Genomic DNA, 15,028 nt, shown 5'->3' with positions numbered 1-15,028 from the left:
TTGTGTGATTCTGTTGAGCTTTTGTTCTTAGCATGTCCTTACTGTCAGATGGAATTGCAATTTTTTCGCCTAGTTGTATGCCTTTTGGAGATGACATAGGCTCGTGTTGACCTCAAGAGGATGCCTGGATTAGGACAAGGTCTACAAAGAAAGTGTAGGACTGAATATGGTCCTTCCAGTATGAGAAAACTCTTTTTACAGAATTAATAAAAATACATGCAAACCCTTTTACTTCTAACACCTACTTGGTCCTGTAGAAATATTTTAATCATCACATGTTGGGAGCAGGGCAGACTTGTTTTGATTTAGAAGAAAAAAAAAAAAAACACTCAAATTCATAAGTTTTGGAATTCGCTAAACCTCTTTAAAAACTTGCTTTATGATATAAAAGGATCATAAGAAAATACACCATTATTCTTAAAATTATGGAAATTATTTAGAGATATCTTTTATTATTTAAAATTATCAAATAATATATTTTCACTTAAAAAGCCAACAACAATGGCAGATAGAGAATAAATATGACAGTTTCCCACTTCACCCATCGCAGACAATACTGGTCTTCTGAAATAACCAATGTTAACAGGTCTATCTTTTGTCTACCTAGTATATATAAATAAAGTAAATAATAATAAATAAATAACATAACAATAAATAAAATAATATATGTTATGAATATAATAACAAAACACATTGTTCTGTAACTTGGTGTTTCCTACATTTATTTGTTAAAATATTTAGGAAAGAAAAAATAGATTATTATTGTAAATATTGCCTCATTTCTTTGTTTTTTTGTTTCTCATTTCTTTTTGTTTGTTTGTTTCTCATTTCTTATGTTTTGCCCAGTGGGGAGCCCAATGCAGAGCTTGAACTCACAACCTTGAGGTCAAGAGTCGGAAGCTTAACTGACTGAGCCACCCAGGTGCCCCACCTCTTGTTTCTTTATCCATGAAATAAGTATAAACAATAGAAAAACCTCAAAGTGGAAAAAAAAAATTGTTTATGTCTGTTCCCCTGTTTTATTGCAAGCTCTTTCAGGTCAGGGACTGTGTCTGCCCAATCTTTGTAGCCTCAGAACCTAACACAGTGCTTGGCACAAGATAAATGCTCATTAAACATTTGTTAAGTATTGTTGACTCAATGGGCAGTATTTATCATCTTGTATTGGTAGAGTGTGGTCCTACAATGTGTGCTTCGGGGTACAATATATTGCTAATGCAGTGATGTGCTCATATAGTATGTGAACCTGGGCTGTTTAAGATACCACTACATATCACATGGTGAAGGCCACAGGCTACTACCTGCCTTGAGAATTCAGGAATCCAAAGATATGAATCACGCACAGATGGTTTTCTTCTCCCAGAGCCCGGTAGAGGTGACATTCCTCTCTGTCAGATTTCTAAAATGCACACCATGAGCTTCAGGGAATCTCCGAATCCTAGATGGCTTTAATAAACAAAGAGTTTGGAAGGGCCTTTTAGTTTTTTGTGTAACAGTGTTAATCTGCTAAACATTTGTAAAGTCTTAATCTGCAGAATATCAAGTAGAGGAGCAGTTGTGTTCTCAGGACAGGGTGCTACAGCAGCAGTGAAATTGCCGCACTGTATAAATATGGATTAAACACAAAGAATAAATAGAAATTTAGGTACACTTAATTATTACGTACTTTTGCCCCTAACTTCATTTATCCCTTTAATTTCAGTGTTTAAAAATTACTATTGTGAAGCATAGTCCATAAAATGCTATTTTAAATTTATGACAATATAATATTTTAGCAAGTTCCTAACCTTGAGTCCTGTTGCTGTTGTGTGCCTTTGGTCAGGAAATCACTTGACTCCTTATTATTGGCTTAGATTAGTCAAAAATAATCAGCTTGCATGACTTTAACCTTTAGTCTTTTGGTAGTGGTTTTGTGTAACACTTTGTTGAGGAAGACGAAAGGCTGTGTCTCAACTCTACCAGAACGTGCCATGATCATGATGAGTCAGCATATCTGTCATGGACATGCAAAGGAGGAGGGCAATATATGTATGGTGGTTTGTGCAAGTGCTCTTTTTTGTTTATTCTGTTTTAAATTAATTTTAAGGTTTCTTCCATTCTAAAATATAAACATGGAAATAAATTAATAATATATTATCAGTGAAAAATTATAATTATGTACAAGTCCTTTCTGTGTATACATATTTTAGCATAAAATAAATTCTGGAAAGATACTCATCAGATTATTACTTGATAATCTCTGGATGATGGAAATAAGGATATTTATGTATTTTTGTCTTTATTTTCTAATTATTCTTCAGTGATCATGTTTTGCTTTTGTAATAAAATTGGGAAACTTTTTAAAATGTCTGATTTCCAAAATGTACTTAAGTGAATCTGCAAATTATAAATTTTAACAGGTATAAAATTATATTTAATCAAATCATGTTAGATGAATCATTTATTTATTGCAATAAGCAAAATAAATCTAATAGACATTGATATTATCAAATAATATTTTATGCACATGCTGAATACTAGTATCTAGGAAAACTTTCTTTATTAAATTTTAAATTGAGGGGCACCTGGGTAACTCAGTCAGTTAAGTGTCTGACTCTTGATTTTGGCTCAGGTCATGATCTCATGGTTTCATAATTTCAAGGCCTTCATCAGGCTCTTCACTGAGGGTGTGGAGCCTGCTTGGAATTCTCTCTCTCCCTGTCTCTCTGCCACTCCTGTGCTCTCTCTCTCAAAATAAGAAAATTAATAAACATAAAAAATAAATTTTAAATTGAATAATTATACATCTGACAGCTATAATTGTACAATTATATGTTATACATTAAAATCTCCAATAGTACAAAAGAAAGTACAGAGTAAAAAATAATCTTCCTCTTACCTGAGACTTTCTGTCTTCCTTCCAATGACCATCACAATCAGTGGTTTATTGTATATCATTATGAAATCACCATATGATACATAATCATACATATGTATGTATACTTTCTTCTTCCAAACAGAAGCATACCAAATATAGCATTGTATATTTTTTTTTAATTTTTTTAACGTTTTATTTATTTTTGAGATGGAGAGACAGAGCATGAACAGGGGAGGGTCAGAGAGAGGGAGACACAGAATCTGAAACAGGCTCCAGGCTCTGAGCAGTCAGCACAGAGCTCAACGCGGGGCTCGAACTCACGGACTGTGAAATCATGACCTGAGCCGAAGTCGGCCGCTTAACCGACTGAGCCACCCAGGCGACCCAACATCGTATATTTTTATTTGCTTTCTCTTGATAATATGTGTTAGAGATCATTTCCTATTAGCTCATGTCGTTCTATTCCATTTTTTCTATGGACTGCAAAATATTCCACTTTAGGATGAATCCTAATTTGTTCAGTTAGTCCTCTGTTCATCAACAGTTTCCAAAATTTGTTTTAGCTATTTCAAACAATGCTGCCTTGAATAGAGTTGCTCATTTATATTTGAGCAGTTGTGTGAGCGTTCCAGAGGAGAAATTGCTGGAAGCACAATTGTTAGGTCAAAGACATGTGCATTGAAAACATTGATAGGCATTTTTCAGATTACTCTCTAAAGAAGTTTTACTAATTTACATCTTCACTATCTTGAATGAGAATGCCAGTTTTATTAAATCAATGCCAACAGTTATTTATAGGTGGAAAATGGTAACTTGTTATAATTGCCATTGCTTTAATTATGAGTAATATGATCTCTTTCTGCATTTTTTTTATACCTTACTCTGAGAATTCCCTGTTGCTGTTCATTCCTCATTTTTCATTGCATTTTTTTTTCTAAGAGCTCTTCCAGAAATGGTTAATGAGTTAACAGATGATACTAAAACATTATCTAAAATTAGTTTCTTCTAAGAAGAAGTTGTTTGTCATTGGTGTCTTGAAAAACAGATTCCGTTCCACTTAGTTCAATAAACACTTAAGGGAAGCTTTCCAAATGCAGAGCCGTACCCTCCACGGGGACAAAAAGATTAAATGGATAAAAGCCTAGCTCAGGAAGCTCACAATTTAATACAGAAAATGAAAACAAAAAGCTGTGCTCTTAAAATAATATTATGAGGCTGTAGGAAGTGCAAGAGATTACTTTAAACAGATTGGAGTCAGGGAAGGTTTAATGGAGTAGGTGCCATATGAACTGGGCCTTGAAGGACGAATGTATTAGTCTCCCAGGGCTGCTGTAACAAAGTACCACAAACTGGTGGCTTAAAACAGCAGAAATGTACTATCTCACCGTTCTGGAGGCTAGACATCCAAAGTTAAGGTATTGGTAGGGCCATGCTGCCTCTGAAACCCAGGGTAGAATCCTTCCTTGCTGCTGCCCAGCTTCTGGTGGGGGCCGGCAATCCTTAGCATAGGGTCACCGGTCATATTGGATTAGGACCCACCCTAAATGACCTCATCATAACTGAACCTGATCATCTGCAAAGACCCTATTTCCAAATAAGATTACATTCATGGTACGGGAGTTGGGACTTCAACATGTCTTTGAGAGGGGGAGGGAGGGGATACAGTTTCATCCATAACAATGGGTAATATTCCAACAGAGGAAAAAGGGAGGGCAGTTGGTGAAGGGTAGGTATCCTAGGAGAAGAGAAATGAGTAAAGACTTGTCAGTACAGGGCATGTCCAGAAACTTCAAGTACTTTGTCCAGTTTTTTGAGAGCATGTTGCAACTAAGAAAACTGTGGGAGAGGGTCTTTCCCATATTCTCCAGGGAACGGTCAATGACTGAAGCTTTCAGTCATTGGTGTCTTAGGGAGATTATGCTGTAGTTTTGTGGAAAAGTAATGAGGGAGAGAAACTAATGGAGGCAGGAAAACCAGAGAGGAAATCATTGCAGCTGCCTCAGAGAGGTCAGGCAGCAAACACCAGACTTCCAGAGACAGTGGGTTAGGGTACATGCGCTCACCTTCAGACCCTCTCCACCTGGGGCACAAAAGGCCTGCTTGCTTGTGATTTGAAAATTTCCATAATCCAGAGGCTCTCCCCACCCCACCAGAAGATTGCTTGAAATATACCCATATATTTCTTTATCTGACTGGGTTGCTTTATGAGTTGCAGTATTGCACCTGACAAAGGTCACACATGTTGCTTACTCTAAAAGAGGCCCCAGGGTTATTTGTGACTCTTTGGAAGGCCTTTCTTTCTGATTTTTCCTTAGCATTTTCAGAACGACTCACCAAAATATCTTAAACCAGGAAGTGAAATTTGAAAAACGTCTTCTCCTTTAAGTTCTTAAGAGGTTTTCTGTACCTTTTGCTCAAAAGAGTATATAAAAGTGGGTTAATGGCTGAATTAAGCAGTGCCAGCCAGGCAGATATTGTCTGTATCTGCAGAGGAAGTGTCCACCCACTGTTTACCATTGTGCTTGCCTGCGATATGCTTACAATTGTGTAGGGGATCCAACAACAATAGCAAATAAAAGTCACAAGAAATAGATGAAAGGTACCATTGTATATTGTGCAGAGGGGTTGCACATTTCAAAATGTCCTGTTTTCTGCCCCAGGGAGAAGAGGAGCTGGGTATGTATAAATTATCAGCCATCCCCCAAGACTAGTAGTATTTCTGTCTGGGGCTGTTTCTCTTAGGATCCTCAAATACCTTTAGAATCTTCTTGGCTGTTCTTTACAGAGAAGGCTATACTTGGCTTCATCTTCCTCAGCAATTGACTTTCAATGTCATGTAGCCAATTGGCTTGATCCCCGGCTACTTCTGCTGCTCCAACATAACTGCAGCGTGCCAACACATAGGTAGGAACAAGAAGACCAAACCTTTATAAACCTGAAATGGGTTAGCCTGAGTGCCCCGTGTTGCAAGTAGCTGGCTGATATTCAAAAGACTGCCATCTTATAAGGAAGAAAATTTGAAAAAGCAACTTAAATTCAGATCCAAATTCCAGTGCTAAGGCTTGTTTTAAAGATATTTTATGTGCTGTGCCAGACACCATGCATCTGTCTGTGCACATTGTAGGCAATGTGTACGCTCAAGGTACGTGGCAGCCCAAAAAGCTAATGCCCAGATAGGCAGGACTGAATGCAGTAGGCTGAGCTCTAACTGATAACATAGCATTTATAATCACAAGGTGGTCCTGGTAGTAAAGCTGCATTCAAAACAAAAACTGCACTAAAAATATTTGTTATCAAGATCAGGGACTTTTGATTATCGTACATTGTCTTAATGCAACGGTTTTAAATTCTAGTCCCAAAAGTATTCATTGCCCTCTGGAAGAATTGGATGTCAGTTTTGCAGAGTGTAATTTGTGCTTTTTTTTTTTTTTAAATATAATTTATTGTCAAATTGGCTAACATACAGTGTATACAGTGTGCTCTTGGTCGCAGAGTATAATTTGACTTTAAGACAGAAATAGCTTTTGTAGACATGAATCTACAGTTTATTCATTTATCCAACATTTTTTAGCACCTTCCTTTGGTGGGAAATAAAGTACCCCTTAATCTATTCAATTAACTTTTAGAATAAACAAATATATGAACATCTTAACAGTAAATATCAGCATAGGAAAATCTACACAATGCTTTTTTTTTTTAACCATAACTAAGAAGTAATAACCACACTGCCTATCCTTGCATTCAAGAACATTGTGAAATAAAGATCACTTTAAAAAGCCTTTTCTTCTTAAAATATAATAATAGGAAAGAAAAGCATTCAGGGTCACTATTTCTTAGTATTGTGTGTGCTCAGGTAATAAGAACATTTATTTAAAGAAGTATATATTTTTTGAAGTAATAGCAACAACTATAGCAAGATTTGGAGAGAATTAATTGCTTCATGTTTTCATGTTTACCCCTTTTCCCTTTTTGCTTCTCTTCATTTTTTATCTACTTCTCTCTTTCCTTTTTCTTTCATGTTCTTCCTTGATTTTGGTTCTTTTCCCTTTTACTTCCATTTTCCCTTGTTTAAATTTCCCCCTTTTCTCCCTTCCTTTTTTCTTTTTTCCTCTTGACTCTTCTCCTCTTTTGTCATCACATTTTTAAAATATAGCAGCATACGCAATATAATTATTATTTTATTAAATATTAAACATATATTAAATAGTTGTTAGATATTTTAATACAAAGCTTCCCCAAACCCAACCTGTAACAAATAAAAGGATAAAACTCATCAAGAAATTGGACCTTTTCTGCCTCTTTCTCATTTTACATAATGTTTACAAACAAGTGACTCCACTTTTCCTGTTCAAATGCCAGAAGGTAAAAATAAAAAAAATTAATTACTTTAATCAAAATCAGTTACAATGAGCATTTAAAAGAAATCACATAGCTTCTGTGATATTGTTTCTCTTATCTTTATATTACCAAAAACAACACCCTTGGTTAGTAAGAAATATGGACATTATAGAGTAAAAATATGTGGTGACAGAAAATACGATTGCAAGAAAGTTTCCTGGGAAAAATGGTTCCTAAAGATGAAAGCAGAACCTGAGACACTAGCAAGGCATGGTGACTTCAAAGGTTGTTCTCTGCATAGCTGTGAATCTGCTTTAGGTATAAAGCTTGCAAGAACTTGGGCATCCTGAGAACATTCCAGATTAACTTCCCAGTTTGACAGAAAGCAATTATAGGCTCTGAAAAGGAGGATATTTTGAAACTAAAAGCCCAGATATTCATTTCTTTTTTTCTGTCTTTTCTTTTTCTTTTTTTTTTTTTTTTAAGTAGGCTTCATGCCCAGCATGGAGCCCAATGCAAGGCTTGAACTCACAGCCCTGAGATCAAGACTTGAGCTGAGATCAAGAGTCTAGCGCTTAACTGACTGAGCCACCTGGGCGCCCCCGAGAAGTTCATTTCTGAAATGTTCCCTCTCATGGGGAATCTTTTCTCTGGTAAAAGCATGGCCAGACACTCAATATTTTTTTTGTTCAGGAATTGAGGTTAATAAACTATGACTGATCAAACAATCAAGTAAACAAGTAAATAAATAAACTATGACTGTTCAAATGGAGGAAGAATGGCAGCTGCAAGTGAATTCTAATTTGTAAATGCATTATATACCAAAGATTACACCAGCGATACCTGATGTCCTTTCCTTTAAGTTTTGCTGCTTAAACCACTCAACTATCTCTCCACCTCTCTCATTACTTTTGATCAAATTGATTCAAGGATGCTTCATTATGACCCTCCTCCTGCATACGTTCTGAGACTTTCTCACTGTGCTCTAAGGGCAATACCGTTGAAACGAATATACTAGGGTACAGATTTGATATTTCAATACAAATCCAATATACCTTTGTATTGAAGTGAAACAAAGGTCAGTCCCCCTTTGCGCATTTACATCAATTTCTCTTCTTCTCTTCTTTTGTCTTCGGTGATGCCATTATTTCGTCTACAGAACTCAGAAGTTATTGCCCATGTTGTGCCCGGCATGTATCTATGAAGATTTGCATGCTTCTTTTTCTACATGGATCTTCCCTGCCAAAGGTAATTTTGGTTTTACTGTGGATTAGGACTTTCTTCTCCTTTGCTCTCACATTATAATGTCATCTATCAATTGTCCAACAGTAATTTATCAATGAGGTAAATTGTCCTCATGATGGCTTATCCATGAGCACCAGTGACCTATTCCTGCTGCTTGGTTAGGGCTTGTTGCGACCCTCTGTGTCAAGAAAACTAGAGTTGCAGAGCCACATTCTGCCCACAGGGGCGTTAAGGAGGAAGTGAAGCAAGCCATCCCGTAAGCAGGATTCCAGCCTCCTCGGCTCACCCTAGTTGAAAGGATCTACCACCATGTTTAAAATTCTCCACTTCATTTTCAAGTAAATCCAGAGCAGATTACATGTCCTATTTTTGTGCTAATGTTTAATCCTCACAGTACCCAAGGTAGGAGAAGTACAGGTGTAATCACTCAGTATCCTCTTCTGAGGGAGAAATGACTCAAAGGAAGAAGATGAGCTATAAGGTGCTTTCCAGCCTGATAAATCCCGTCTAAAGCGCCTATAATGGTGGCTGTGCTTAAAATGTTGTATCAGGGGAAAAAATTATGTATTGAGTCTATAAAACGGTACTTACTTCATAGGGTTGTAATAAGGATCAAATGAGGTAACATCTGCAAATATTGTCCATTAAGCTACATTTTCTCACTATTTAATATACAAATAGCGTAAGGCTAGGCAGTATTGTGTTTAAACTAAACAAGAAGTGATTTTTAAAAAGCATGTATTTTTTCCCCACCCAAATCTATTATTTAATTCGTTTTCCCAAACACAGGTATTTGGTAAAGAAAATACATTGTCACTTTTAGGAACCTAATTTTTTACATTATGTTATTCTCAATAATATACTGTCTTGATCTTGAGACAAAGTGTCAGAACAGAACATGAACAAAAAAAAAAAAATAATAATAATAATGTTTTGACTTTCTCCTTTCATCTCACTCCCTTAATGTGAAACCATGTAACTACTGTTCTGTTTTTCCATTCTGATAATACAGAGGAATCTCAGAAATCAATTGAATCTCCAAGAAGGCATTTTGTAATATTTGCATTCACAGCAGACGACTGAAATATTACTTCCTTTGGACAGATGTTTTTCTATTAATTACTGTGGCTTAAGACTATATGAGCCTAATATTAAACAATTTTCCCTCATTGTTTTTGTGTTCCTTAGAGCACAAACCAGAAACAGGCAGTCTAATATACTGTGGGTGAGAGTATAAATGGATAAATTTGGAGGTTGACTTAACAATTTTTATTAACATTTTAAATGTGCATACTCTCTAATCCTGCAATTTCACTTCTAGAGATTTCCCCCAAAGCAATTTTTGCACAAGTACCCAAAAACATACATCCTAGGTTGTTCACTGCGGTGCTATTTGTAATGGAATAACACTACCCAACTCAAAAGCCAATTAGTAAAAGGGCTGATTAAATAAAATATGATACATTTAGAGAGTAGACTAGTATACAATTGTTGAAAAGACTAAACTAAATATGCATGAAAAAATATTGAGGAATGGACACAAAACCACTAAAAGTGATTATTTCTCTAGCAGAACCATTATGGAGGATCTTTACTTATTCTCTCCATTATATATTTTACTAATGGTTGAATTTTCAAAATAACAATAAATTGTTTTGTTAGCAAAAGTGCACACTCATGTAAGCATATCATAAATACATATAAAAGCTCTAAAGACAGTGCCAGGCAAACCAGAGTGGTTCATTGAGGTAAAGCAGGAATAGCATTCTGCCTCTGGACTTCAAGTCCAGTGTGCTTTTTTTTTTTTTAACGTTTATTTATTTTTGAGACAGAGAGAGACAGAGCATGAACGGGGGAGGGTCACAGAGAGAGGGAGACACAGAATCTGAAACAGGCTCCAGGCTCTGAGCTGTCAGCACAGAGCCTGACGCGGGGCTCGAACTCACAGACTGCGAGATCATGACCTGAGCCGAAGTCGGACGCTTAACCGACCGAGCCACCCAGGTGCCCCAAGTCCAGTGTGCTTTTTAAAAAATAACACCACTTACATTTTTGTGCAAGCCACATACGGCATCGGTGGGTATACTTATGGAAGGAGGAGGGCCATGAGATCAAGTAAACTCTGTTCTTTATGACCCCAGGACTCCTCCTTCCTCTGCTCCTACTGGCGCTTGCTTAATGAGTCACTCCCTGGCCTCCAGCCTCTGGGCACCCTTGAGCAGCCTATGGTGAATGAGCTTGTTCTCTTGAGGCAGATCCAAATGAAAATTAGTGCTGCCTGTAGGACTGCGCTGAAAAGCATCCAGAGGACAAATCTGGGACATAGCAGCATGATCAAGTAGAAATGCTGGCCATGAGTGAGGGTGATACCGCACTTGTGCCTTGCATTTGCTAATTCAGACCATAAATATCACAACGAGTATCATCCCGAGAACTACCACCACTTCCACAGCTTTTCCCCAGGGTTAATAACTTAGGACATTAAGAAGTTTTTGAGGGGTGCTTGGGCGGCTCAGTCACTTGAGCGTCCAACTTTTACTTTGGCTCAGATCATGATCTCATGGGAGTTCAAGCCCCCCATTGGGCTCTCTGCTGTCGGTACAGAGCTGGCTTCAGGTCCTCTGCTTCTCTCTCTCTCTCTCTCTCTCTCTCTCTCTCTCTCTCTCTGCCCCTCCCCTGCCCCTCCTGCCTCCAGGCTCTTGTGAGCTCATTCTCTCTCTGAAAAATAAATAAACATTTAAAAAAAAAAAAAAAGAAAGATTTGGAAACCTGGCAAAACTGAAAGCAACCCTCCAATACATCGTGTTCTGAGTAGTCATTTGAGTTGTGGCCTATTTGGTTTCTCTGAGTGGCTTTGGAAAGTATAGGAGGATTATCAATTGCTCAGAATTGTTCTACTTTCTTTGAATGGTTCATTTTTCCTTGGGTGTTAAGAATTTTTATAAGCTTATTTTCTGTATTATCACAATGTCTTGGAATAATAGAATCATAGATCTATTTCATTCTTTTGTCACCGAGTGTAACTATGCTCAGACTGACCCTGTTCTTACTCTTTTATCTTCAGGAGGCTCTATACCTTTAAAATTTGGCATCCTTTCTTTTTATGCTTACTTCTGTCATACGTGGATCTACCAAAGTACTCAGTATTACCTTATTTTAAAGTCTTATCACACATCTTATTAAAGTTACCTTCCAAATTCAACTTTTGCATATTATATCTTCTCAGTTGAATAAATAAATGTTAAATGGTAATCAATAGGAAAGTATTAACATTCAGTATTACACTGAACCTAACTAATGATAAATACTGTCCTTTTAAAGATTCCTGAAAATGTGAATCTTATTTGCCCAAGTCCTTATAACCAATGGAAATATCTTTGATAATTATGAGTAGATGCAACAAAACCTTTAAAAATAGTGTTGGAGGGAAGGGTTTATACAGGTAACTACTGTATCTATTATTTTTCTGTAATTAACATTCTTCTTAGTATATAGCCACCGAGCTTCAAAGAGGACCACAAGTTTATAAAGAAGCATTCCATTTCTCTCTTACTTTTTGTTTGGGATATATGAGAAAGGAAAGAATGGAATATCTCACTTTGCGTTCAGAAGACAAATAATTATATTGATAGTTTATTTCAAATCACATGTATCTCCTGAGACAGCTATACTTCACTGTGGATTTCTTTCTTCTTTCTTTCTTTCTTTCTTTCTTTCTTTCTTTCTTTCTTTCTTTCTTTCTCTTTGTTTCTTTCTTTTTCTTAAGTAATCTCTATGCCCAACATGGAGCTTGAACTCACAACCCCAAGATCAGGAGTCACATGCTCTACCAAGCGAGACAGCCAGACACCCCTTTACTTTAAATTTCTTAATAGGAGATGCTTACAAGTCTGTTCTTAAAAGTCTGATTCTTACAGACACTGTTTTGGGCTGGGATCAATAAAAGACAGGATTTACCAATAAGATTTCTGAACTTTCACTTGAACTGGTCCAAGTCCGAAGCAGAAAGCTAGGAATGATTCCAAGGATTCTAGGGCACAAAGGCAGGGATGTTTGTGATAACATAAAGTGCGGCCTGTTTGAGGAACTGTTGAATTTACTGGGTCCTAACCAATTATCTCCTCATCTATGTCATTCCCAATTAATGAACCCATGCATTCCAACCCACTTCCTTACTCCTGGGGACTAGAAAACTTTTTACAAGTCAAAGATTACTTGATATTTACTAATGAAGAAATGTGAAAAGATCACTCCCTTTAAAATTCACTTCACACAGGCCAGATTGTGCATAATGCCAAATTTACTAAGAATTAAGAACATTCATCTTAACATTTTGCCTAAACCTCATTCTAAGTCCAATGGAACTTTAAGAAATTCTAATTCTCTCCATTGCACACACACACAAATACATACACACAAACCGTGTGTGTGTGTGTGTGTGTGTGTGTGTGTGTGTGTGTAAACTGAAGTTGCAAGCTATTTTTCATCTGACTTGAGTAAAATTATTCTTATCAGTATTTTTACATGTCTCCGAAGAGAAATCCTTTTTCAAGAAGCTAATCCCATTTATATCTGTGGGAATGGTAGTAAAAACCGTAAAGTACCTACACTGGAGATGTCATAAGTGATATAGCTGCTGTTTCCAAGGAATCCAAGCTCAAACCACAAGGCTGGTACACAATCAAATCCCGGTACATGGGTCCCTTTGTTCAAAACTCCGAACTCCAAGCTTCATTGTGAAATATATCTAAAGTAAACTGAGGCAGCATGAAGTTACATGTGCTATTGCTGTCCTTATTACACTGAGGCCAGTGGTGTTTGATATGTTTTGGGGTGAAAAGGAACAGGAACTGTACTCTTAAGATTTTATCTTAAATCTGTCTAGCTCACTTTTTTTAAATGTTTATTTATTTTTGAAGTAGAGAGAGAGGGAGAGACAGAACTCGAAGTAGGCTCCAGGCTCTGAGCTGTCAGCACAGAGCCCACCGCGGGGCTTGAACCCACAAATCATGAGATCATGACCTGAGCTGAAGTCGGAGGCTTAACTGATGGAGCCACTCAGGCATCCCTGTCTAGCTCACTTCAAAAATTTTTTAAAGTGACATAAAATTAACATACCATAAAACTCTCCCTTTAACATATAATATTTAACACACAGTTTGGTAGATTTTTGTATATTCAGAGTTGTGCAACCATTACCGCTGTCTAGTTCTGAAACATTTTAATTCTCGCAAAAGGAAATCCCCTACCCATTGGCCATCACTATCCCTCTCCTCTGAGTCCCTGGCAACCACTAATCTGTTTTCTGTCTCTATAGATCTTCCTATTCTGGACATCTCACATAAACGGAATCATAGAATACATGGTCTGTGGTGTCTGGCTTATTTCACTTCGGAAAATGTTTTCAAGGTTCATCCGTGTTGCTGGAAGTATTAGTACTTCATTCCTTTTTCTAGTTAAATTTCATTGTATAGATATATCATATTTTGTTTATGCATTCATCCATTGATGGACATTTGGATTGTTTCCACCTCTTGGCTCTTGTAAATAGTGCTGCTGTGAATATTCATGTACAAGCATTTATTTGAGCGCTTGTATATACCTACAAGTGGTATGGTAATTTTATGTTTAACGTTTTTTTTTTTTTAGTTTATTTATTTATTTTTGAGAGAGAGAGACAGAGAGAGTGAGCGGGAGAGGGGCAGAGAGAGAGGGAGAGAGAGAATCCCAAAGAAGGCTCTGCACTGTCAGCATGGAGCCTGACGTGGGGTGCGAACTCACAAACCATGAGATCATGACCTGTGCCGAAACCAAGAGTTGGACACTCAACCGACTGAGCCACCCAGGCACCCCTCTATGTTTAACTATTTGAGGAACCTAGTAGACTGTTTTCCACAGGAACTACACCATTTTCCATTCATACTAGCAATGTATGAAGATTTTAAGTTCTCCACATTCTTGCCAATACTTGTTAATTGTCTGTCTTTTTGGATACTGCTATCCTAATGGGTAAGAATAAGTCATATGTTTTTGTGGTTTTGATTTTCATTTCCCTGATGACTAATGATGTTGACAATCTGTTCATGTATTTATTGGCCATTTGTATATCTTTTTAGAGAAATATTTGTCCACATCCTTTGCCATTTTTTTTTTACTTGGGTTGTCTTTTTTATTGTTCTGATTTCTTTTTACGAGTTTGTCAAGAGACAGTCATACAGACATACCCAATAGATATTCAATATCTAAGAATAAAGGGAAACTATCAGATTTCAATAGAGAAAAAATCGAAATTTTCATTGCTTCCATCATAGAAAGAGATATGCTTACTAAATTTCCTTTTTAAACATGTAGTAAAACGATCAAAGTATTAATATTTTTCTGTGGGTTAAAAATATTCGGATAGTACAATTGTATTTGTAATATGTGAATTAACAATATCTACCTTACAGGGTTGTTGTAAGAATTAAATACATATTTAGTTCACCCTTATATCCCTAGGGCTTACTACAGTGCATGGTATATAGTCGAAACTCAATATTTGCTGAATAAATTCATGAAGTACCCAATGGAGTCCCACAAACATATCAA

General features: G+C 36.7%; 1 long non-coding RNA gene across 2 annotated transcripts; it reads left to right on the top strand.

Annotated features, from left to right (window-relative positions):
* The first annotated feature begins 894 nt into the window (after positions 1–894).
* Positions 895–13,836, top strand: LOC122239619. Of its 2 annotated transcripts, none has more exons than XR_006218882.1 (3): positions 895–922; positions 8,355–8,443; positions 13,758–13,836. It is a non-coding gene; the product is annotated as an uncharacterized LOC122239619 (long non-coding RNA). The 2 variants fall into 2 exon arrangements; XR_006218881.1 differs by lacking the exon at positions 13,758–13,836 and adding an exon at positions 12,977–13,103.
* The last annotated feature ends 1,192 nt before the right edge of the window (positions 13,837–15,028 follow it).

Source organism: Panthera tigris, chromosome B3, assembly GCF_018350195.1.
Source record: "Panthera tigris isolate Pti1 chromosome B3, P.tigris_Pti1_mat1.1, whole genome shotgun sequence".
Taxonomy (NCBI): domain Eukaryota; kingdom Metazoa; phylum Chordata; class Mammalia; order Carnivora; family Felidae; genus Panthera; species Panthera tigris.
Note: the sequence above shows the minus strand (reverse complement) of the source record. Positions and strands in the feature narration are given on the sequence as shown.